Source organism: Corvus kubaryi, unplaced genomic scaffold (genome assembly GCF_017639235.1).
Source record: "Corvus kubaryi isolate FWS band 111438036 unplaced genomic scaffold, C.kubaryi_AGA036_p1.0 split3-73, whole genome shotgun sequence".
Classification (NCBI taxonomy): Eukaryota; Metazoa; Chordata; class Aves; order Passeriformes; family Corvidae; genus Corvus; species Corvus kubaryi.
The window spans coordinates 39,812,109-39,836,096 of NW_024582091.1; the positions used below are offsets into that span (position 1 = coordinate 39,812,109).

General features: G+C 40.4%; 1 protein-coding gene across 1 annotated transcript in view; it reads left to right on the forward strand.

The window, feature by feature from the left end:
* The window catches only part of SCAF8 (SR-related CTD associated factor 8), a 155,282-nt gene extending 137,348 nt beyond the window's left edge, over positions 1 to 17,934 (forward strand). Inside the window, exon 21 of the mRNA XM_042016674.1 lies at positions 17,860 to 17,934. The gene's annotated coding sequence lies outside the window, so the exon portion shown is untranslated. The remainder of the gene's footprint in view (positions 1 to 17,859) is intronic.
* Positions 17,935 to 23,988: the final 6,054 nt, after the last annotated feature.

The following is a 23,988-nucleotide window of genomic DNA, read 5'->3' on the forward strand; positions in this document are numbered from 1 at the left end:
TGGGGGGACCTCCTCACCCAAACCTCCAAAACATGTCATTTAAATTTGTTTTCAGAAGATGAGCAAGGGAGCAGCGATTAAGTGCAGTTCCTGCTGTCTTCTTGTCTCACCCATACAGTGAGAGCAGTAGGATGTATGGAGAGCTTGTGTCAACAGTACTAGTCACTGCCATGTGGTCTTGGGGAGTAGAAAGAATCTTGGGCTAAAACTAAGCCATTTATGTGGGCTGCTGGTGAGCCCATGTGAGGAATGGGCTCTTCTCTAGCAACAAAATAAGTCAAAGTGTGTGCAGGATGTTGTTTCCAAATACCTTACAGTATTTTGCTCTACTAAATATTTTAAGGCTTTTACACTTTGGCCTGTGTTAGCATAAAAATAAGTACAGGGCTATCAGACTTTCCCCACAGGAAAAAAATTCCATTTTCCAACCACCTCTAATTATTTCCATTCTGCTGTCTGGAAAGAATCTGGAGACAATTTAGGAAGCCAATTTAAAATTGACTTGGGAAAAAATCATTTACCCTCCTGAGCCTCCTTAGATGTGCAGCCAGTGGCACGTGATCAATAGGAAATCTCATGCTCAATGATTTTGATGATCACAGAAGGACCTTGAGACCATGAAATTCAGCCTGAGTCCTGTTTACTTGTATGTGCGATTTTAGTAGCTGTGGTGGACCGAACTGCCTGCTTGTTGAAGAGCTTCATTGCAGTGGGGGAAGTGGCGAAGGGCCATTAAAAATGGACAAAGGGTGGCTGTGCTCTTGGAAATGCCTTCTCATGAGGTGCATGGCAAGCCATTCCGTGCTTCCTTCGGGGAGGAGCTGGGGTGACCTTGCAGCATCTGGGCCCAGCAGTGATGTCTCCAGGCTGCAGTGAGGCAGGCTCTGACCTCCTGCGGTCCTGAGGGTTCCTGTGGGCGGCATCTCCAACAGCAGAGGGAGGGAGGCACCAGGAGAAGTGTGTGTGCATGTCTGCTACCAAAGTACCGCTCCTCCCAGAGCTTTGTCTGATCCTTGCTCTATGGATAAGTCAGATTTTTCTTCAGCTTTTCTTGCATACCAGGTCTACATACATCATCCTGAATGTCTCTTTAATCCTGTTAGGGCTGTGTTCAGCTGGGGTTTGGATTTGTCACTAATGAGCGCTTGAGGTTAGTAATTTTCAATTACACTTTTCTAGCTCTCAATTAAAAAGGTGGTTGACATTTTATATGGAGAATTTTAAAAACTCTTATTTTTCATTTAGACTGGCTGCAAATTATAAAATCAGGACTCATGGGTGTACAGAATGAACATTCTTAAGAAATATTGTAAAAAGTGTTCCTCATGGTTAACATTTAGAATTTTATTTTAAGATTTTTTTATGTGCTTTATGCTATGCTGGCAAATTGAAAAAATATTGGATCCTTATATGGAGAACCAGCAATTTCCCACAGCCCTGCTTTTACAGTGCTGAACGCATTTCATTTTGTGTGTGATTTTCCGCATTTGCCAACTGACTACATCATACAGTTTTTTTGGCATATTCTTTCTGTCTTATGACCATCAGCAGATATTTTGAGTAGCATATTATAAAGCCACAGATCCTTTTTGCTGCCTTGTATTTTGCCTGTTGCCACTGGGAATGGAAAAGATTTTATTAATTTTGTGGCATCAGATGAGGCTTCAGCAGAGTCTCTGTGCCTGACCCGAGCACCCAGTGCTGGTTGCCCTCCCTGTTGGCAATGGAGGGACGTGCCTGATGGTCTCCAGTGTGTTCTTTAAAAGTCACACAAGATTGTTCTGCAGAGGTATGAGGAAAATGATTGATACTTCTAAACGGTTCAAGATGCTCTGCAAATCCTTCAGGATGATCTAGGTGTCAAAGAGATGGAGCTGAATTTGAGGCATGCTGCTGAAGTTGAGAATAACTGGAGCAACGAGAAGATGGGACCGGACTGAGGTCTGGCAGCAGTGATTGTAGGGACATAGAATATTCTTGCACAGCAAACTAGCATTTTATGGAAACGTAGACTGACCACCAGAAATTGAATTACAGAAATCAGGGAGGGTATGACACTGCTGGGTGCTGCAGCTGTTGTAGGGCTCCATGTGGATTGTTGCCTTCAGGTCTGGGCATTGCAGAAGTAGGAAGGAGCATAGTGTATATAAACTATCAGGCACTTCTCAGCAGTCTGAAAATTTGTGGTGTTTAGGACGTGTTTATTTTGGGCAGAGTTTGTAAGAGAGTAACAAATGATTACACACTGAAGGCTGGTTCAGGTGGAGTAAAATAAGATGTGAATGTAGAATAGCTTAACTTAATGGGCATGGGGAGAGGGCTCACATGCTAATCATCCCTGAAAGCTGTAACTCTTATGAATATACTCTTATTCATATAACTTTTACTTAAGACACTGTGGGGGATTATGAATGGTAAAAATTGAAAGTAGTAAGCTTAGTAGGAAGCGTAATCTGAATAAAAAGATCATCTTTACAGTCAGATCTCGTAAGTAGTAGAACGTTTCTTTGGGGAAGGGATGGGAGCTTTGTCCCTGGAGTTTAAATTTAGGCTAGGCAGGAGATCAGAATATGCATTGCTGGGAGGCAACTCTTCACTGGCAGGATCAGGATTGGCTTCAGTATTTGGCCATCAGCAATGTTATTATTGGGAAATGTTTCCTGGAATGATACATGGGGAGGTTGGTACCATAAAACAGTTTAGGTTTTGTTGGTATATTTCTAGGGGTGAAAATATCTGTGATGAATTGTCACTGTCAAATCTCTGAGCCAACATTTTTATTAGAGAACATGTCCTGCAAGATGTCCACGTGCACAGGTATCTCTGTAGGAGAGGGTGTCACCCAAGGCCGATACTGATAAATCATTCACTAAACCCTGTATTGTAAATGGGTGTGTATTCAGAGCTAAGAACAGGTGAAAAGGGTGGATTTTATTGCTGCTTTCAAGTTTGCCTTTAGTCAATTACATTTGTTCTCTTGAGCTTTATGAACATTAAATCCCAGACATAAAGGAGGGGAGATATTCCAATCACTGAATTCAGACTGAGATGATTCTTAATCAGTGGCTACTTCTTACTTGCATAAAACTAGTGTAGAAATTAAGAATTCCAGATTGCCAGCTATGAAGAGTAACAAATGGGGCTAAATCATCAAAAAAAGTGTCCAGGTTATTTAAAATACTTACCTTTACTACTAGTTTTTCCCCACCACAAAGTCATAATAAAAGATTTTTCCAGGGTCTGAGCTGTGCTTGACCAATAAGCCCATTTAAACATTTTCTTTTATAACAATATACTTCAGTTTGGAACAGTGCTTTATTTTCTCTGGCCCACATGGTGACGTTGTTTTTATTTCTTGCAGCATTTTGCATTTCAGTGGGACTTGTGTGTTATAGGGAAGACACTCTCCCAAATAAAACTTGTTTGGTAAATACTTCGGGCAGCTATGTGGAGTTAACTCGTTTTGGATTTCAGGATGAGAGCTTGACATTAACTTTTTGTTCACTTGTATTCTCTATATCCTCTTGAGACAGAAAGTTCTTATTGTGCAGTTATCTTCCTCAGACAAAGACCTTTTCATGGGGAACTTTTATGTTTTGTTGTTGGGTTTTTCCTTTCATCCTTATGAATTTCTTTGTAGAATTATTGTAGTTGAGGTTGTTTGGAGAAACTGAATCTATAATACATTGTTTGCCATATTGCGCTTAGTATTATGGTACAGACTATTGTTCATAATTACTCATTATTGGTTTAAATTTTTTCCATTCATTGTTGGCATGTTATAATAATTGTACATATTATTTTATTTGTTCTTGTATGTATTATTGATGTACACACTTTCTTGAGTGTATATATATATATGTATGTATAGTTTTGCAGAGAAAAGATAGGAATGATTAAATGGTGTCTTCGAAAGTTCATGGGAAGTTTATGGAGAAGCCATGTCTGTAAAGATACACTAAAGTTCTCTCTACTATATCTTATCCTGGTTCCTGCCATGCTTTCTGAACTGGTTTTGGATAAGGAGCCATAATCTCAGAAGCTTTAAGCGCTAAACCCTGAAAAGCTCCAAGTTCGTGGTTTAGCCATGTGAGGTCTTTGCTATCACATGGATAATAGACATTCCCTTTTGCATTCCCCGAATACAAAGCAAGTCAACTAGAAGTATGTTTGTACTAAGCCACATCAGAGTTAGCCTCTGAATTAAGGCTATATAATAGGTCCTTTAAAACTAAATTTGTACAAAAAGGTCTGAACTTTTTTGTTGTTAGTTCAGATGTAATTTGACAGGTCTAGTTTCATCACTATTAAATTTACAGTTTTATTTCATCTGAATGAATTGGAGTGTGGTTAATTTGTATGCAACTTTATATACCACTAAAATCTTCCATATGGAATTTAGATTAGATAAGGTTCCAGGAAATGAGAGTCTTAGATGTGAATGACTGTAAACATGCTTAAAAGGGTCATTCTGTAAGAATTAAATAACGTTTAGAGTTAATTCTCCTGATTTTTTTTCTGTTACAGAACACAGTAAACAGTTTAATTCAAGTTCTAAATTCAGATGCATATCATTATTATAATTTGCTGACTCAGTTTTTTGTGGGCTATGCTACTTTACATGGTAATGCAATAGATGATGATATGCAAAAAAAGTCAGCAAAACAGAATCTCTGACTAACAGAAGCCTACATTTTTGGTAGCAATTAATTGGTCTACGGTGCCTTCTTAGCACATCATGTTACGTTTTCTTGCCTTGGAGGTATTACAAGATGGCTGAATGTGGATAAACTAGGAAGACTGGCAAGCTGAGGCTATCATCTGATTTTTCTGAAATTTCAGTGGCTAAAACAATCAAACTTCCCTTTGTCTTCTTGTTAAAGATCAAGAAAATAGTGAGCTCCTTTTCCTACTGTTCCATTTGATATGTATATGTGCAGTGTGTGTGGAAACTTCCCCTCTGTGCCTCTCATACAAGTCACTGACTTCTAGAGTACAACTCCTCCAGACTAGTTAATGAACTTTGGGGGTTTTGGGGTTTTTTTTAATAGCTTAATTATATTAATCCTTTTTTTTCCTCCTCTCACCATTGCCAACAAGATTTTAGGATGTTTTTTGTCCCCTGATAATCCCATTAGTTTTGAATGGTTTTCAAAAGACCTCCAGGATCTTGTTCTGAATCTCCTGTCTTTTATGCCCTATTGGTCATTGGTACATCATTCCTGAGGAAAAAAACCCATCCAGAGGGTTCATCGGGCAGTTTGTCAGACCATTAAAATAACTAATAATGTGTAAAAAACAGTGAAGGGGAGTGTGGGAGGGGTTGGGATGTGGGACTAACTACAAAACAAAGCAAATTTCAGTACCAGGACTGATACATCTTTTGCAGATGTTGCAACTTGCTTTTAGGGGAAGGGATCATATAAAGTAGCTTTCCTCTGGGCTTACATTCTGATGTAGAGCTCATCAAAATCAATTGAGGTCTTTTCATCAGTCTCTTAATGAGTGATGCCTGCAATCTTCTTGCAGTGCACAGCTAGGTACATGCTGCTTGTGTTTCTGTTGCTATTACATAGGGATTGTGGGACAATCAGAGCCGAGATAAAAGTTCTTAGCAGTAGTAGCAGCGGTCCTGTGCCGATATCCTGGTGCTTCCACCACTCATCAGCCTGGGGACTTGCAGAAGGAGTGTGAGTGGTGGTTGTGTGAGGCTGCCGGGCTTCACCCAGTCCTCAACCCCTTCTCGCCCTCCCCTGGCTGCTTTCCTGGCCTGCCATCAGCAGCATTATTAGTCAGGGGCTGGAAGGCACAAGTTGACTGGGGAGTGGTAAAGTATAAAAGGGATTCAGAAATCAAATGGGGGTGGAACCTCTCACATTCACGTTAATTTATGCACTGCTATGATATGAATACCAAGTGTTTAAAAGGAATTAAATAGTTAAGTTCAAAATTCTTTATGTGCCGAGCAGGGTCTAGATAGTTTATAGCTGCAAGTAAGCAAAAGGTTTACTTACAAAATTGATTTATATGTTCATTTATGTTCTTGAATATTGAGAACAGGGAGAGAATTAGCAGTGTTGCATGAGCTACACTAGCACATTTTTCACCTTATATGGAGAATTGCCTGCTGCTTATCAAGCGGGGTTAGATTTGCTGTTATTGTCACATTCCTTAAAGTTGGAAGAAATCTTGTTTCTCTGACTAAAGATTCAACTCATAAGCTTATGGTTTTGTTGTTTGAATACTGTTTTTTCATCCAGGAATTGTTGGGATGGGCAGCGCTTCTTGAGAAAAATAGCAGCGTGCACATTTTCACTGCTGTGTTGTGGCGTTCATTCCTCAGCTCGGGTGGAGAAACTTAGATGCTTGCAAGGGAAAATATGTTTCTGTTTGGAGTCATCTGGAGTTCCTCCTGGCTGGCTACTCTGGTCCTGAAGAACACAACAGGAGGAAAGGTCCTGGTAAATGAAGGGAAAGACCTGCAAATCGTGTACATGTGGTATTTAAGGGGGTAGACCTCAGTTTTGCTTTTTCTTTATCCCTTCTAGAGTGGCTGGTGTTTGAAAAAGCCTTTTCGTGGAGTTGTTGAAAGGATAGTGACTGACAGCTGTTGTCTGTGAAGTCATTAACCTGCTGGCAATTGGAGTGTGAGATGGAATAAGTGGAAAATATGGAAGTGCAGACAAATTGCTTGTGTAGTCACCGATATCCCAGATTACAGAAGCCTGATAAAAGACTGAATACTTGAAAGATTAAGAAGGTGACAATTATAAAATTTCCTTTTATGATAATGTGCCATTGACGATTACATTCACTGAAATAGTTGCATTTGGAAAGTGGGAGATCAGGTCTGGCTTAGTGTAAGTCCTTCAAATTAAGGGACTGCTTTTTATTTGAAATATTTCTGGCATTCTGGCATTCAGCAGGGCAGTAAGTCTCACCTACTGCTACTTCTTGGGTTTTTTTGGTACCTAGATTATTATAAGTTTTTTGAGCATGTGCTCTGCCACTCTTGTGACTTGAGTTTGTGTTGTGACTGCAGAGATTTTTCTGTGGTACTGCTTGGGAAATAAAATACTTCAAAAGGTAGTGATTAGGTGCAGTGGTTAGAAAACCTGGCTTAAAATTGCTGTTGCTGATTTCACGTTCATGCAGATCCAGAAGAGTTAACTGGAAAATGATACTCAGGTTTTTCTTGCTCCATAAAGGCAGTGTTGGCTGTATTTTTTTGAATAATAAGACGTAAGGAAGAATTCATGAGCCTAGTAACATTTGAAGCCAACAGAAACAAAAGGGTAGTTTATATGGCTAAATACTTTGAAAAACCAACATTTGAAACATTTTGCCAAATGGTTGCATTGAAGTATCCATGCAAATTTGAGAGGGTAGAGCAAAAGATACGGATTTTTATTTTCTGTTTTCCTGTTTGTGGTTTTACCATTCTTCCCCTTTTATGGCTCACCAGAATAGAACCAGATTTCTTATCATGTGTGGATATAAAAGAACTTAAACTACATATATTTATTTTTAGGACTCCACCCTTGGGCTTTGGATTTTGTGAACAGCTATTTCAGTAAATTTACATCTATATGGGGAAACTGGCAAATTGAATACTGTGCAAATCCACATTTTAAAAAAAGCAGCTGCTATTACAGAAGGTAAATGATATCATAAGAAAGCCAAGTAAAAAAAGATAGCTTTTTTTTGCTGCTAAAGGAATGATCAATGCTTCCTGCTGGCTTTTGCACCCCACAATTGGAGGCTCTGGTGTGCAAATGGTTTAAATAATGCTGGGGTTTGTGTCTGGTTGGCGCTGTATAATGCTGGGGCTGAGGTGACTTAAATATACAGAGTGTGGGCCAGACTCGAAGCCCTTTCTCAGGCAGAACACCCACTGAAATCACATTTAAGTGTCGTCAGTGAAAGCTTTGCCAAACAAATCATTATGGATTTGACCCCAAAGTTATTACTACTATGTTTCATATGTAAGCCTTTCATTAGAGTGTTTTTTAAGAATGGAGTACTTGAATGAATCCTGGAATTCATTATAACTTTAAGTTTTTAGCAGGGTCTCAGCCTCTTAAACTACATTTTCCTTACTAAAACCAGTTTCTTCCTTTTTGTTTCTTTCTCCTTTTTTTTGTTGCTCAAAAAGAAGTAGAAGAGATACTCTGTGGCTCAGATTTATTTTACCTTAGGCAAGCAACCTACTGAGGTGCCTAAATTAGGAACTTAGTCTTCCAGCCTCTCCATGTGCACAGTGGAGAGGGTTATATCCAGAGGGGATTTTGCTCAATGTTTTCTTTTGGATGTGACTCTGTTATGCCCAGGGATGGTGTAGCGTGCACTGGTTTAGGAACCCTGAGGGATGTGGTTGGTTGGCAAAGGACCTCTATGATTTATGATATGAGTTGTATATAATTTGTTTCAAAATACCTTTTTAGGAGCTAGCAGGTTAATTTTTTGTCTGTCTTTGCTCCATGGATGATGGGGATTGGCAGTAGAGCTGTGCTCTTTAGTATAGAAAATCTCATGTTGTGATGGGACCTTTGTGAGGTCTTCAGTCTCTCTTGGTCTCTTGTATGCTTTGTCTCTGGCCTTGGTCCACTTCTGAAGGCTGCAGGTTTCATTCAGATCTCATGAAGTGTTTTGTGAGTTGTGATGTGGACTGATGGATTATGTGACCAGATGCCTGCAGTGCCTGGCTGCTTGTAGCAGGACTGGCTGAACCAGGTGGTCCCTTCCTGGCCTCAGATCCCAAGAGAGGGATTTTCAGCACAGACTCTGGATGTTTTATACTTTATATTGCGAAAATTGCAGTAATCCAGCCTTCTGCTGTTTAAGATACTGAAGGAACAACAGCAGAAAGGGTGGGCCATTAGGGTTTTAAAGTCTTTACATTTCCAACTGCATTACATTGTATTTTATATAAAATATGGTTGATAGAGGTAGTAGGAGCACCCTTAAGTATGCCTCACATATCCTAACATCATATTTTCACCTGTTTAGTTCTGGCCAGCCTTCAGTCATTCAGACAAAAAATTTCCGGAGTGTTTTTCTTGCTTCAGGCAGAAACCTCTTGGAAAGATTTTCAACAGAAGAACTCCAACTGTTTTTAAAAGAATGCATTACAAAAATTTAGAGAGATTTGTCAACTTTATTTAGCCAATCATTCCTTCAAAGCATTGTTATACCTTCAGGGAGGAGTCAGGGTGCTTTTTGCAGCCCAGTGGAAATTAATACAGATCTACCAACCCACCAGAGTTGGTGAAAATTGTTACCTGCACGTGCTCACAAGAGCAGGTTAAAGGTTTGCTGATACAATCACTGAATACTCCCACGTTATAAAAAGGGCTTCAACCTCACCAGCCTCTGTCTGTGCCTGGGGTGATGATTATGATGGGTGGTACTGAACACCCAGCTGGGTAGGTCTGTGATTCCTGCTAGCTCTGCTTTGTTGGAGGAAAAGGTATCTGGGTGTTTAATAGTCTTCCAAATTCAGTAAAGCTTTATGCCAAGGCATACTTGAGGCAATAATTGAAAAATTGCTACTGTTTTACTAGTCATCATTCATACAGTTAATTCCAATGAAGCTGAGAGTAGAATTTATGCTTTAGTCCTTACACTGCTCTCAGGGGTGCCAGGGTTGAGAGGTGTGATGCCCAAAGTTTGGGAACAAGGTTCAAAAAAGAACTTCTGTCTTATACGTTTTTTTCTCCCAGGTTGCAGGAGACTATATAGGATTGTACTGATAATTCTTTGTTACTTTAAAGGAGCAACTGTTGGAATCTTGACTTCCATAGAGGGGATGGATGTATCTATTTTGTTTAAAAACAGCTAAGCATAAAAATACTACTGGGGAATTTTATGAAAGCTGCAGTAAACCAACAAAACCAAGAATCTAATGCATGATATCTTCAAGCTGTTTAATAAATCAGGATAACACAGGTTGATGACTTGAGGGTGATGGCAAGACTAAGGTTATGCCTTAGTCATTCTGCAGGGTGGGAATGAAGTTACTGCTGATATATCAGCATTGCTATAGCCAGAGTCTAAAGGCTTCATGGAGTTTGCATTACCTCCTCCCATTTTCTTGATCTCGCAAGAAAATTATTTATAATTTATAAGGACATTGAGAAGTCTTGCTTCTCCCTATCTCAAGCCCTTTTAAAATATTAATCTTGCTCAGAAAATACAAAATAGTGAGAAGTGCTTTAGATCTTTGCCTTCTCAGTCATGATCTCTGAGAGGCAACCGGAGCTTTTCTGAAAGGGAAAATTTATGTTTACACAAGTAAGGTGGAAAGGAAGAGGGAAGCACTTTCCAGCCTCTAGTGCTGGCCAAGTATGCAGGCTAAGAAGTAGATCAGGATTGCAGCAAATAGGTAATTGTTTGCAGAGTGTAAATGACTGGGTTGTTCTTACAATCTTTCTGCTAATTTGTTGTGCTAACCATGATAAAGAAAAATATTTTGCCGCCCTTCAAGCATGCATTCACATTTCACACCGAAAGGTGCATGTTGCCATGGATGTCCTTGCAGTATTTGTGATACACTATTTAGCATTTTCAGCCTCTTCAGATAATTAGGATAGTCTGTGTAGATTGTCCGTTAACACTATGACTGCCCATCTCAAAGCATGCTCCCAACAAAAATGCCACTAATTAAAACTTGTGTGAGTGGAAATGTTGTCATCTGCGACAACTTCAGTCTCTTTATTTTGAAGAAAAACATAAGGGTTGTTAGAGTTATCTAAAACAATTAAGCAGTTCGGGATCCTGTGTTATAAAACTGTAGATAAGAGTTAATCAGTGTGACAAATTACAGGTTTGTCTGCCTGTCAGATGGAATTAATGGTGGGTGACCCAGGGAGTTTGGATGCTGAAGTGAGAAGGAAGGGCTCCAGTGTTTCACTTTAATGTTTATCTTGATGTGCTGAATTTTTTTCAAAACACTTAAACAAAAGAGACTGAACTTGAGTCTATATTTCAGGTTAATACTTTGAAGCTATTTTTTCCCACCATTTCTGTTGCTTTTGATCAATTATGAATGTCCTGATGTAAATGCAGAATTAAAATACTAGGCTATTTTCTTGTGCATGATGTAAGGTCCAAAAATTTTTACCAGATGACTGTTCTGGAAGAGGAAAAATGAAATACTTGGGAAAATGTAAGATAATAGAGTATTTTCTGAAGCATATATCCCTGCATGTGATCTGTAAAATGTAGATATCTAAGTGTGAAATATGGTATCCATCACCAAATGTGAGCAATGAGCTGTTGATAACGTTGGTAGCTTTACAAAAAATATGAGGCTTACCTTTCTATATATGCAGCTTTTTTGCTGATTTTTGTTTGCTTCATGCAGAATTCACAGAAATCCCCATCTTTTTTCAGTTTTCAGTTCTTTTGAAGGGGTTTTTTTTAATTGGGGAGGGGTTTTTTGTTTGTTTGTGGGTTTTGTTACTTTGGGTTAGTTGGGTTTTTTTGGGCTATCTTCTTTTTTGGCCCTGAAGATTACCAGATATCGTCTGTCTTTCCTGGGGTGTTCAGCCCGAGCTCTGATAGAATAATGCCACTGTTGCTTTAAGCCCATAGTGTTGCTTTATATAGATCTGGCCTGATTTATAGTGTTGCTTTAAATAACAATAAGAGTGTTCATCTCCCTTTCAGAAAAGGTTTATGACTGATCTCTGCCTGGCTCGGAATGTTTATTTTTCTTAAGTTGCCTCACTGCAAAAATGTTTTGAAATTGAGAGTCCCAAGCTGGTGATGGGGTTTATGCATCTATTGCTTGTGCTCTATGCAGCTCTAATCCCTTTAGCACTAGAAAGCTGTGGTTTTGTGATGGACCTCACATAGATCAGGCTCAATTCTGGTATTTCTGTGTCTCTTCCCTATCGGTCATCCAGTTTTTAAAACCGTATCATTGAACTGATCTATGGGTGTTGGCAAAACCATCAGAAGCCTCAGTAAGATTTGGTTACTGCTCCTAGTCCTTTGCAATAACACAGGCTTATTTTCTTTTCTCCATAGTTGATGATGAAATAACTCTGAAATAAACAATTTGAGAAAAAGCCTTTCCACCACCAGGGATAGTGACAGAAGTGAAGGGATTCGCAGTAGATTGCTTCTGGATGTTCTTAAAATGCTATGCATCAGTTTTCTTAAAAATGTAAATTTTAAATGTAAACCTTAAAATGCAGCATCAGCTTTCTTGCTTGACTTTTGCTGGAGCCATGTATTGATTATGTATTAAGTTGACAGAGGCCAATGGAAAAATCCTTTCTAACCACGTACCAGGAGCCTGTGGGGCTGTGTTGTATTCTGTGTGGTGGCTTGTGCTTTGAAAGTGAATAAATAATGCCAAATATGGGAAGAAGCATGCACGGGAGAAGGGATTATATGAAGCATATAATTTAGGACATGGAAGAGAAAGCTCTGCTCTTCCCCCTCTGCCTAGCGTGGTTGTCTGGTCTGCCCCATGTCTGTCTTCCTAGTGTCACTTTCTGGTGACCAGGAGAAGGATTAGATTGCTCCTAAAGCTGAGTCATCACTCTACATGCCACTTTTCAGGAGACCTTCCTGGACAAAGGGAGACAGAGCAGCAGGAGGATTATTTGCTTGAAATCACCTGGGGCTTTTGTCACTCAACCTGTGGTAAGGAAATGGTGTCTACCCTGGTCACAGGGCAGTGGGCAAGGAGAAAGTCATGATATGGGAATGATTTCTAATCATTTATAGAGATGAGGAGGGGATTTTCATGGAAAGAGAAAAGTTAGCCAGTCCTTGAGGCTGTTCAGAACATCTGCAGACAGATTTGTGGCTCTAAGGGCAGGTGAAGCATGAGCTTTTCCAGACCAAGGGCAGTGTGACTTACAGTGCAGAGATATAATCAAAGAAGGCTTACCTGCTTTTCAGGGCTAAAAGTCTCATGATCAGGCTGTAGACCAGCCTGTGGCTAGAGGAATTTTGGTGGGATCTTAAAAAAGAGTGAGGAAACCTTTAAATAATGTTCTCCCTTTCTAGGGAATGTCTTCCTAGGTGGGGATGCTGAAATTGCTGGCTGGATGGGAGTATACCTGGTTTCAGTTGTGGTATGCACTTAATGCTGCGCACATTCCCATCGAGTATTGGTGTCATTCCTACCTCCTTGCCCGAGCCAACTAATTCAAGACTGCAGGTCTTTGGCAGAGCTTTGCGAATGTGTATTGAACCTCTAGACTTGGTGTGTTTATTTTGTAAAATTACAATAATTAAAAAATAAGGTAGATGACTATGAAATTCAAGGCAAGAAAATGTGAGACTCCCTAAAGAATAAAGTAAAATTAAAAGTATCTCAGAAGTTTAAGATGGAAAATTTGGTGTTCTGTTGCTGTGTTGTGGGGTTTTGCTCCTTCATTTGAAGTTGAATAAAGAGGAAAGCAGTTCAGTGCAGAACTAATTAATGTACATTTCTCTGGGGTTGAGTGATCTGTGTTCAGTCACACCTTCTTCAGGTAACTCAAGTGCATTAATCAACGATCATCTTTCTAATTAAACTGCTGAGTAGAGAGTTAGAGGATTTAGAGGATGATCATTAGTTTTGTGTAGAATCAGTGAATTAAGGGAAAGTAGTGTTAACAAGATGTTCCTTTCTCTCATAGGATCAGTCAAAGGTTAGGCAAAAGGTCAGAACTTTTGTTCATGTGTTGCCTCTGAAATGTAAATCATCAACAAAAATAAGAAAAAAAATTCAAGCGCTTTCAGAAATATGTTTTGAAAATAGCAAGAAAGGTGGGGAAAAAAATGCTTTGGGTCATCCCAGACATACATATCTGCTTGGTTCTGTTCTGCATCTGACAGAGCAGGGTAGATCCTGAAACTTGGCTTGGGAATGGGAAATTTCCTGAAACAAACACCCACCACAGGGAAGTGAGGTCCAGCTTTCCTTGTGCAGGCAGTTTCTGCCTTCTGGGCAGAGCTGCATGCTGTGGCACGGCCCTGCCTTTGTGGACAGGCTGAATGGAGGTGCTCAGTCAGTGGTTCCTTCCCAAGGACCAGAGGATTTGCTGCCCATGAGCAGAGCTGAAGCTCAGTGTGCCACTGGGCAGCCTGGGCTCCCAGGAGTTGGTTATATGCTGAATGTGTGAATATACTCTGTTGTGTCCAGTATGACACGTGGTGCATTTAGAGTTGTTCAACAGGGCTGAAAAAGTGGTGGGATTTTTTGTTTGTTTGTTATCTGTAAGCAGGAGCAGCTTTCCATGGTATTACATCTGATCTGCAGACTATCCCCAAATTTCTGTAGGGGAAAGGGGAGGGATGGCAACCCAAGGAAACCATGTCCAGCAAACTGATGGACTGCTACAGACAGCAGCAACAGCTGCCATGAGCTATTCACTGGTTGAACACAGATGTCACAGAAGAAGTTAAAACCTCTCTCATGATTGACAAGGCAAGGTCTGGATGTATATCCTATAGGCCTATTTGCAGTGCATTTTATAGGAGGGCACTGTGCTGTACTTGGTTTAGCTACCAGTGGCTAACCCTCAGGGGAACCACATGAATAATAAGCGTCACTTCTCTGCTCCTGTCTTGAAAGACCTGTTGAGGTTTGGTAGCAGCTCATACCTCCTTTTCCACACAGATGGTGTACTACAGCTCAAGGGAATGGAGGTGTCTGTAGAGTTGTCTTCTGGAATTGTGCAGCACCTCGTCATTGTACGCTGGCTTTAATCAGGGGCTATAGTTTATAATGATGATGTCTGGCAACCCAGCAAAAAATCCCAAAAAACTCATCAGTCAGTGTTTGCTCCCTGCTTGTGCAGATGGCACCTGCCCTGAGTTTGTACAGCCCTTCCCAGATCACAGCTGAGGAACTACATCTGTGACTTAAGTGTTGCTGTTGTGTGTATAATGTAATTCACTCTTTGTTTACAGTAGAGCTGGAAGGGCCCATGGTAGCTTTGTACTAAGGACTTTGCTTCAGTGCCATGCCTGCTAGCCATTTGCTGGTGTTTATTTTTGTGTACCCCCCTGTTCAGCGGGAAAATGAAAATGTGAGTACAAGATGAATGACAAACCAAAGTTGTTACCATAGCACATACTGCCTAATCTATGCTGTTAAGATTTTCACAGCTATGCCTACCTGTCCTTAAATAAATGACAGAGTCTAGGTGTTGCACATGCCATGTTTAGTGCACGGGACTTTTGTCCTTGTTAGTTTGCAGGAAGCAAAAATCCCAGTCTGGGATGTGTGAGGTTTATGTAACTGTAACTTTCTCTTTTAAGTACTACTTTTTTTTTTTTTTTTTTTTTTTTGACACATGAAAGATTGGGTTTTTTTCAAATTGATTCCTTAGGAAGTACTTTGCCCTTGGTAGAAGTTTAGTGGGAATTGTTGTTATTAAAAACATTTGGGGGAAAGGAAAAAGAGAGGCATGTTGTAAGATCACTGGTATAAGATGCCTGTTTCCTCGTAGACTTCTAGAAAAAGATACTTAAATGTGTAAAGATCTGTATGTATGGAACAATATTCTACCTTATAGATTTTTCTTATGTTAAGCCTTGTTATTCAAAACTGTGAAGATCTGGGGAGATAGATATTGCAGATCTGGCAGAGCATTGCTGGGAAGTTTGTATTCACTATGGCAAACTTCCTTCAGTGTTTGATGGGCTGCTTGAGGGGGGAGCATTGTGACCTCCCTAAGAGGTCGCTAACTGGGAGTGCTGGAAGCACTTCAAAAAACTTGGCCCTCTACCCTGGCCAGGAAGTTTTCTTCAAACAGAGCAGGGTATCATCCTTAATGAGTATTCAAGTAAGACCTGCCTGGTAGGGAGCTCTTGTAATACTTTGCCATAAACTGGTTCTTTTGTATCAAAAGTAGTATACCATCTGCCTGCTATAAATGTTGTGTTCTTGTTTCTGCCTGTTCCAGTGCAGATAGAAATGTTTTAGCTGTACATTTACAAATCTGTGATGATTGAGTACTGTGAGGTCACCCTGGCTGTATCAGCTAACAGCCAGCTGCATTCCCCTGTAGTTATGGGCCAGCAAAAATCCAGGAGGGTCAGGTTTGCCCGTGAGGGCAGAGTTTAACTCTGCATTGTTGAAATGACACGTACATCCTGACACAGGTGTTGCATTTAGCTGTGTACTAGGTGTCATTTCATGTCTATCAAACCATTAGTAAAGAAGCCATGTCTGTGAAGAGCTGGAAATGTGGTTCCAGCTGGGAAGGAAAATGCTCGAGCTGCACTCTTCAGTGAGCTGGAACATGGGAAGAAGAAGGGTGCTTTTCAGTTCAGGGATTTTGCAGACGAGAGCAAGCTATTGCCCTAGTCTTTTGAGTCTTAGTTGCTGGTGCTCAGGAACTGGGCCCATGGTGAAGGAAGCCCTGTGTGGCTTTGAGAAGTGGATCCATGCTGTGCCATTGTGTAGGAAAAGGAAGTATGACAAAAAATAAAGGTTGGGCATGGTAGTAGTGCTATGAACTTTGGGAAAGATGGTATCTGTGACGCATGGTCACGACAGTGTTATCTGGATGCCATAATCATGGCACTTGAAGCCTTGTCCTGCAGCGCTTGGCTTTGTGTCTCTTATAGCCATGATTAGTAAGGCTTTTGTGGTCTGTGCTCTAAATGTTCTGGGTAGATACATACACACCTTTCCCCACCAGCAAAGTAGGTCTGTGTATTGTATTTGGAACTTAACAAGTAGTTTTTTGTGTAACAACTAAGAATTAGTAGTTTCATTCTCTTAGTTACATTTTATTAGTCACGTTTCCTCTTGGGCGTAACTTGCAGCCTGATAGTGCTTTTTACTTTGCTGGCCCGCTGTTAATTTGTCCATTTTGCATGGTAGTTATGCAGCTTGTATTATTTGCTATTTTGTTTGCATTTTATTTAATGGAACAGACTTTATTTTCAGTGAAGTCAGTTTAGGACTTTGCTCTAACTCCACTGCCTTTGGAAGCATGAGTATCATAAGATTCTTGTGTTAGTTTTAATTCTGTTGTATGTCAGCTTAACTGTTGTAGAAATCAAGATATTTTTGTGACAAGGTGCTGTGTGCCGTGAAGAAGCTGTTTAAAATCAGCTGTGCCAATTTGAACATCAGAGAAAACATTATAATACAGTCTGACACTTTGCAGAATGAAAATGACAGACTTTGTAGAGCATGAAGTTCTCCTTGCCAGCTTTTGGGAACTCAGTTAGCCACTCTACTTGTTCAGGGCACATACACTGAGGATGGTGTCGGTCTTAGCATTTTCAGGCAACATGGGCACAAGAGCAGCTGGTTGCTCCATACTGGTCTCCCCAAAAGTGTCTGGCTTTTCAGAGCCTGGCTTGGTTGGTGCAAGATCTTCCATGGGCGATCTTTGTAACTGATGTGCAGATATTTTGCAGAAGTCCTGGCTGGGATTTGATAGCAGCTTTAAATATGAACACATGGAAACAAGCAATCCTGTTGTGGTACAGGCACAGTTCGGGGTTAGTGCCACCACTGTAGAAAAGGACTGTGATGGTGCTTGCCTGTTTCAAGCCTGTTTTCCTGGTTGAGTGCTTCCTAGATGGAAACCTGGACAGCTTAGCAACAGCTCTTCTTGAAGCACATGGTTGTAATGTGTTGTTTTACTGGTTTCTATTATTTTCCATTTGTATGTAGAAAGAAGTTTTTAGCTGTGAGCAGTCAGTGCAGAATGCGTAAGTGAGGTATGAATTGACTGGAGATGTTTCCAGTTGCTTTTTTTGCATGAGAGCTGTTGCCTTGTTCATAGGAGAGGTTAATGATGTAGTTGGCAGTGGTTCAGAACAAACCTTATTTCTGTTTTCTGTATCTAGGGATACAAGTGTTAACAAAACAATTTTTTTTTTCAGATTGCCAGCGCTACAAAAATAGGAACTTCCAGCAAGAAGTTTTTCAGCTCTTGAAGCCAAAAGGACACCTCACCCCCTCTCTGTGCTTTCATTCATGATGCAGAGGGAAAGAAGACATTTAGAGAGCAAATAAATTATGCAAGGTTTGTTTGTTTATATTTTGTTGGTTTGTTTATTTCTGAGTGGGTAAATTGCATTATGAAACATTATAGGCCAAGAGCCAGGTAGAACCAGGTTAAAATTTGTTTTGGTCCCTGAGTCTTAATGTTTTGTATTGGTTGGGTGTTTTTGAGGCTTTAGAATCAACCAATAGAGAACATCAGCACAGAGGGAAATGTAGGCTATGTGAACTGTTTCTTTCAAGGCATTAATCCAAATTTTAATGCCCATGACTTCAAAATAGGTTGTATTGACGAAGCTTCAGTGCAGACAAGCCTCCAAATCTGTAAACAGCAGAGATGCAGTTTTCTATACTTAGCAGGGAAGGGGAGGGGTTTGGGCTTTTTTCTGCTTAGCTCACAAGAGTGTTATGATGTGGTAAATTTATCAAAGGAGAGGGAATGGATGAGCAGTTTCTGGTGTAGAGCGCATTGTTCCAGAATTAGACAGAAAATTATCAGCAAAGAGAGCCCTGCTCCTGATGTCTCACCTAAAGGACAGAGTGGTGTTGCAGTTTAATTCCAGAGATCATCAGGAGTCTGTCTGCTGTAGTTAGAAATGTTGTGAATGGCACATGAGAGAGAGAGGGAGGTGCTTTGGTTGAGGGTTTGAAAGACCTGATGCAATTTACCTTATGATAGGGCAAGTTTCCTCCATCCTGTTTAGTTTTGTCATCTGAAATAAAGGGGTTGTTTTAGAGATTTTAAAAGACTCAATCATGATGTTTTGTAAACAGGTGATGAGAGCATTTATTCAGCTTTTCATTATTTTTAATTGCTTCAGCATTGTTTGTTGTTATTAATAGAAGAAACTTCACGTTGTTAATACTGTGCTATCTACTACGCCATATACGCTGCTAGTTATCACAAAATCCAGACTTGTTTGGACTTTGTAGCAGGAATCCACTGCACAACCCTGTCAAAGCCACCTTTTAGGAAGTTTAGGGCTATGGGCAGTTTGTGCATCACAGGGAAGGAAAATGGTTAGACCTCAATGCATCCTGTTCATTCTCATTCCCCAGGAGTCTGTCCAATGCAATCAGATACACTGGCAAGGGATGCAGTTTCAGAGGGATTCGGTCTCATTCCATGCTAGGACAGAATTGCTTTTCTTTCCTGACAAAATATGTCAGGGCAAAATTGTGCTGAATAAACAAGGAGAATCTGTTGCAGAGTTACAGGGTTTTTTTCCCTGATGGACACATACCAGGCAGGTGACTATTAGAGCTGATTGTTACATAGTATTCAAACACTTGAAAATTAGTATGTGTGTATTCAGTTTACGTAGTAACCCACTCATCTCTTTAAACAGTGCATAATGGAGCAGTGCTACATTTTGTAACAACTTAGAGTTTTGCCACATGCAAGGGATTTAGGGCACTGATGCACAAACATATGCACGAACCCTGCATTTGCCGTTATTTGGCTAGCAGAGTATTTGGTCACTTCTTCTGTAAAACAGGCTAGTTTTAATACTAGCTTATACATTCAGGATATGTTATAAAATGAAAATGGATTTGGAGGTGTGGTCAGTGTTCTGCTGAACAAGATTATAACAGGTCTAGAAGGTCTTCCAACTTCTGGAGTTTCCCTCCTCAAAAAGGTAAAGTAATACAAACAAACAACTCAAAAATAGTCAACTTCTAACTGATTTTGGTAAAAGGACAGCTGTGAACTTGTGCTGTTGGTTGATACAATTAGATTTACTATATTCCAGTGTGTTGTGCCATTCTTTATTGCCATAGGTTAAAAGTGTCACTGAGATTTTATGCACTGCAGCACTCATAAAAGTCCTAATTGGCCGTATTAGTCAATCTGCTGGGGGCTTGTGGGTTTTTTTGGGTGTTTTTTGTTTGTTTGATTGGTTTTGTTTGATCTGTTTTGGTAAAAGGAAGTATTGAACCTGATTCTAAAATTTAATGATGCTACTGTCTGTTGGGGCATTTGGTCCCACAACCATTGGAGCCTGCTGGTGCTTTTTGCCACGTTTCAGTGCTTTGGGAGGGGATGCGCCGTTTATTCCCTTTCAAGTTCTTAAGCTTTTTAGCAGTAGGTATGTTTTGTTTCATTTTGTTTCATTGTGCCTACATGCAGCTTTCCAAAAAGCAGTGAAAATCCAGGGTGAGTTTGTCAGGGGCAGAAGGTAAATTTGAGAACCACGTGAAGGCATGCAGGAGAAAATTATGGCATACAGATTCCTAATGATAAACATACCAAGAGCATCCTAAAATTATAAAGCAGTGTGGTGCATTAAAGCTCTAATTTGCATTTTGGCTAAGGCGTAGCTGCATTTTTGGACTATCCCTTTAATTCGGTTCTTTTAATTACCTGCTGATGAGTTCCTGTGGTGGAAGCAGCAGGAGCTGTGCCTGCAGCAGTTTCCTGGCATAGTGGTTTCTATCAGACAGAGCAATGGGATTCCTAAGGTTACTTTGAAATCTGGGGTCTCCTGCTGTAAACCAGCAGACTGACAAGAACAGGAATCTAATTAAAAGGCCCAAGATATTGAATAAAGCTCACAAATGCCATCTGTTCAGCTTTTCGACCTGAAATTACTCTGTGAATTGCAGTAACAAGTTTGATTGTTCCTGCATTTTTGTAGCTGAATTTTGTTACAGCAGCCACCCATACAGGCAGAGTTGTGCAGGTTGTGTTAGTGTTAGTAATTGCTTGGGCTTCCTGAAGTATTCCAGCAAAGTATGTTTGGGAAATAGCGCTGGATTAAAAGCTAATCTCATGAGGAAGGCATTGATACCCTACAAGGCCCTGCACTGATTTACCAGCCTAGAGAATGCCTGGAGAGGGGGCAGCACTCCATCTGTAGACTTTTGCAACAAATTGTTCCCTGGTTAATGTAATTAAAAGCAAGGCCTGGTTATTTATCTCCTTTGCAAGTGAAAGTGTTACTCATGTGGTTGATTGCAGGAGAAAATGCCAAACAAGTTTGTAGACTGAGGAGGAAAAAAACCCCACCAAGTTTGTGATGGAATGATCAGGAAGCAAATCAAATGTGAGAAGAAGAAGACCCACCAGTATCTTGATGAAAACTATGGAATGGAGTAATCTTAAAAACTCTTTCAGTAACATATAATGTTGGTACCGACAGTGTGCATTCAGCCTTCATACAAAAATGAAGCAGGGGCATTGCAGAAAGAAACTCTGTGGCTATTTGGGCAAGCCCCCTGTGCCTGTTCAGGTGTAGTGTACAAGAGGAAATGTTCAAAACAGGCTGAGGAAGCAGAAGAAAACATTGGTGTACTGATGGAAGTCTTGTGGCCTGCTGTTAAGCTCTGTATCCAGGAAACAATTTCTTATTGACAGACAACAGTGGATAAACTCAGTAATTTCCTAAGAAACTGATTTCCTAAGAAAATCAATCTGATGTATGCATTTTTTGCAGTATTATCCTGTAAGAAATCTATAAGGCCCTTAAGGCTTCAAGGTAAGATAATATTACTGTATCCAAAGCCAGCTATCTGTAGTTACTGCCTACCCTTATTTCCTAGTTGTATGTTGCTTTCCCCATTTCTTTGGTGTTCTCTGTCACAGCCTCATGCACCATGGCCTACACATGTACAGGCACATCCACAGCTGGTCTACACCATCAGCAAGGATCCCCAGCCTTATTAAAGATGACACTAAATGTTAGGTGTGCATGACAAAGTTTAAGGATGCTACCCTCCATCCACAGGGCAGCTGTCTCTGTTACGTGTATCCAGTTTGACACCTCTTTAAGCTGGCACTTCTGACAGACTGCTGGGATGAAAGGATCAAAATGTCACCATTTCCCTGTGGAGCTGTTGGGACCGTGGTCTGTGGACCATGGTACCATGGGAAGGGGGAACACTACTTCCCAGGGGAGCACACAGGGTGCTGACCCGTGACCCCACTGGGATAATTAGCAGTGTGTCTGCTATCACTCTGCAGCCAGTGGGATGTAGCTCATCCATCATTCTGGAGAGCCCATCCTCCCCTGCTATCACAAGAGGTGGCAGGGGCAAGGTATGTGTTGGGAGTGCAGCTGATATGCTGTAAGGATTACCCCAGGGTTTTCCTGGTCTGTATGGCCAGGCCTTCAGCAGAAGGAGTGGTGCTCCGTGTTTAAGCACAGGAGCAGGAGTATTTGTGTTCATATTTCTCTGAGAGGCATTTAACTGAGGTCACTGTTAGTCTGGATAGATGCTTGTTCTCCCATCTGAGCCTTAGCACTGTCATCAACAGTCTGTGGATATCCTTGCTCAATGTTCTCACAGCTGCTGCTCTTTACTCAGAGATGTACATCCCTGATTGAGAATGGACTGTCATTTGTGCTCCACTATTCCTGTGTCCTGTAAATCTTGCAGTGTGATCTACTGGTGTATGTCTTCTACCCTGATATATCAGAGAGGTCTCTTTTTTTTCTTGAAATTATGTACATCAAATATTGCCTACAATCCTCAGCTGAATTTGCATATAGAGTAGGCTCTTGAAAACCATGTTATATGTTCATATTGGAGAATGACATTTTAAAATCATTGACTGTGTAGTACAGGATAATATTTAATAGGATATCAAAATAGTCTCAGAAACTGGAGATCCAGAAAAGAAAATCATGGGTAGTGGGTAATGAGAATCCTCACTTCAAAACTGAGTCAGTATTTCTTCTTTGCATGCTCATGCCTTGAGCAGTTTAGATGTCTTATAAGAGCGCTGTGGACAATATCAAAAAGCAAATTGTGGGGGATTTCATTGCTCTAAAGGATAACATTTAAGAAAATGTTGCCTCTTTGTATTTGCTGTTGCAACCAAACTTGGTGCTTAGTCCAGTGCTAATGTTGCATACATTTGTGTGAACCGAAATTTTAATCACTGTTCTGTCTGCCTGTTCTTGGCATTGAAAAAATAATTATTAATGGAATTGATCAGAACAGGTGTGCCAAATATGAAGTTTTTATAAAATTAATATAAAGTACTTTTTTTTTTTAAAAAAGGAAAACCTAATGCATATAATTCACTAATACTGGAGTTCACTACAATTCCCTGTAGTGACGCTAATCTGGTAGATATTTCTACAGAAATAACTTCCTGCAGAAGTTGGTTTTCAGGTGGCTGGGCCAGTTAAGTGCTGCCTCAGCTTATTCATTGAGGCCTCACGTGAAAGCTCTGCTCTTCATACACGGATACAGCTGCTGTTTAGGTTGCCCAGAGTGGGTAGTTTGTGTATAAATAACAGCTGCCACTGGAGTCCAGTGTCTTATGAAAGATATTTGGCCTTTAGGTATATTTCTCCTGTTGGACTTACCGAGCCATGTGATTTCCAGAAATGCTGTTCCTTTGAAGTCTCCGCAGCATATCTGAAGAGGTGACAATATAGTTGCAAAACACCCTTTGGCTTGGGACCAGAGCCAAATGGTGCCACCCACGTTCCTGCAAGATCCCTTGCACACTGATCACTGAGGAACTTACCTCAAACCTTTAAAAAATAACCAAAAAAAAACAACCAAACAAACAAAAAACCACCAAACCCACCCCAGTTTTAGGAAGTGCAGTACTCTTGACTGAGTTGCTGCGAAGCTGAGTTTTAATGCTCTTTTCCTGCACTATTAAAATGCAACTGGTGCAAGAGCTGCTGTGTTGTGTTTTGCTGGCCATGAAACAGTGGGAAGGGCAATGTCCAAAACTTTGTCACAGGGAGTGATAAATCAACTACCCAAGCACTGAACCCTCAGCTTGTTGGCATAGCAGGGGGAGGGCCAGAAATTGCATGGTCGAAGACATCAGAAGTAGTAATTAAAGCAATCTTACTTATTGCTTTAGTTTTCCATCTCGAAGCCTTTTCTGCTTTCTGAGTTGGCACAATAGATGAAATTCTGTTGCTACTGATGTTAGCAGGAAGTTTGACATCAGCTTTAATGGGACCAAGATTTCACTTACAGTGTTTTGAGGTGGTTTGAGCATTAATACAGCATCTTTGTATTTTACAATAACTTGA